Source organism: Poecilia reticulata, linkage group LG6 (genome assembly GCF_000633615.1).
Source record: "Poecilia reticulata strain Guanapo linkage group LG6, Guppy_female_1.0+MT, whole genome shotgun sequence".
Taxonomy (NCBI): domain Eukaryota; kingdom Metazoa; phylum Chordata; class Actinopteri; order Cyprinodontiformes; family Poeciliidae; genus Poecilia; species Poecilia reticulata.
In genome coordinates this window covers 3652204-3654293 of record NC_024336.1, presented here as the reverse complement: position 1 = coordinate 3654293, position 2090 = coordinate 3652204, and the positions used below count along the sequence as shown (strand labels likewise).

Here is a 2090-nt window from a genome sequence, read left to right as displayed (position 1 = left end):
ATCGTGACGAGTGAAAACGAGTAAATATGATAATAGTAACAATAAACAAGACATGTGACACAGCAAGGATGAGCCATTCCCACTTAAAACCATGATTATTATTTTTTATTAATATTATTATTGTTTCAAAAACACACCCTTCATGCAGCTAGAGGAGTGATCATGAACAGAGTAACCAAGCCAAACATTAGTCATAACTGGATGTCGGTGGAGCGGGACTGTCCTCCCAAACACACACAGCGTCACAGCACAGACCAAGAGCTGGACTGGGGTCGCCTGGTCACTAGAGGGTAGAACCGCAAAAACCACAGGGGGGCTGAGGGGTGCCGGGAGGAGGGGGAGGCAAACTGCAAACTATGTCCGGAACCATGTTAGCTGAGGGTGAGTAACAGAGGTAGCATGTCGCCATTCCCACTGCAGTCCAACGCAACAGTTACTGAAGAAGAAAACATTTTTTTTTTAAATGTACAGCACAATGTAGAAAACAGCGCGTCCCAGAACATCACATTCAAGAAATGAAAGAGAAGAGTTCACCGCGACCATGAACCACTTTTTTTTCCTCTCTCACGCTCACGCACTCGCACTCACGCGCACGCACAGTTCCAATCGACTCTAATAGGTTTTCTTCTTCTTCGATGTTGTTTTAAAGTTTTTTCATACAAAGAAACAGGAACTTACCTCTATATTACTTTACTTTCCTCCACCCCTCCTTCCCCCACCAGTAACAGTTCCATTAGTTTGAGTTTTGTTGTTGTTGTTTTGTTTTCTTTGTTGTTTTTTGTCACATGCAGCTGCAAAACGTTCATCCTGGCTCTTCAGCTACTCACTAAACTGCCATCAAGTACGGGGAAGTTGGGTGGAGGCCGGGTCACGATCCGGACCGGACCCTCCTTCCCACCCTACCCTACCCCTCACACACACCTCATTTTCCCCCAACGAAACTCCCCTAGCTTCTCTCTCTCTCTCTCTCTCTCTCTCTCTCTCTCTCTCTCTCTCTCTCTCTCTCTCTCTCCACTGATGAAACTTGTCTGCATTCAGACCGCCAGCATGCCAACAAGCAGAGCGACGTTCTCCAAAAAAAAAAAAAACAGCTTTGTGTGCTGATGGGAGGATACAGGGAGGTTGAAGGGGAAACTACTTCACGCAAAAGCCCACCCAGCACCTATCTAAGACCCCTTACACTTTTTCGCTCTCGCCCCTCCTCCTCCCCTTACCCCCAGCCCATAACAACACCACACCCTCTCCCCCCTCCCCGTGAGTATATCCCCCCCCACCCACCTCTGTTTTGTTTTTGTATATATTTTTCTTGCTTCTCTTTTTTTCTTCCTTTCTTTTTTTTCTTTTTTTTATTGGGTGGTCTTTTTTTATTTGCAGCTCAGTCAGTCACGACTCTTCCCCCTACCGTCGGCGCTGCACAGTGACTGCCTCTCCTGACGCAGCCAACGCGCACATGACTCACTTTGGCAGTCACGACTCGGGAATCCGCGTTGTTTCCACTGAAATTACACGCTCGGTGTTGCATTACTGCGCGAGGGCTCGACATGGGCGCGTTTTACGCCACGAAAGGATAAAAGAGATTGTGTCTTTTTCCTGTTATTTTTCTTTCTTTGCTGTGTGTGTGTGTGTGTGTTGTTTTTTTAAGAGGTGGAGCGATGTATCGTAAATGTCGCCCGAAGACGGATTTTTTAAATTTTTATTTTTGCATAAAAAAGGCGTTTGTTACGGTTTTTCTCTCTCCCCCTCGTCCCCCTTCTATCCTTCTTTGTTGTACGGAAGCCTCGAAGTTCGCAATGCTGAGAAATTTGTCTCGTTCTGATTGTCAGGGCAGCGTGCTGTCCGCTGCTGTCCCTGCCGGGCTCGCAGAGCCACGCAGACAGTCGCCATAGCGCCTCCACCACGTAAAAAAAAGGGGGGTGGGGGGGCGATCCCTTTCTCCTTTTCCCTTCCCTCTGTCTGAGAGGCTAGAGGCCACGGTGCCAGGCAGTTGCTGCTTCATCTCCCACTCGTGTTCGCCGTCCGCTCGCCGGGAAGCAAAAGATAATAAAGAACTGCAAACACGGCTAAAAATGAAAACGCTGAAGGATTGAGGG

General features: G+C 47.9%; 1 protein-coding gene across 12 annotated transcripts in view; it reads right to left on the bottom strand.

The window, feature by feature from the left end:
• The window catches only part of LOC103465695 (uncharacterized), a 43371-nt gene that overhangs the window by 36726 nt on the left and 4555 nt on the right, over positions 1-2090 (bottom strand). The window contains exon 1 of one of the 12 annotated variants that reach the window (XR_533831.2): positions 679-1237. The exons of the other annotated variants lie outside the window; for them this stretch is intronic. The gene's annotated coding sequence lies outside the window, so the exon portion shown is untranslated. Of the gene's footprint in view, positions 1-678; positions 1238-2090 lie in introns of those variants that run through there. 12 annotated transcript variants of the gene reach the window in all.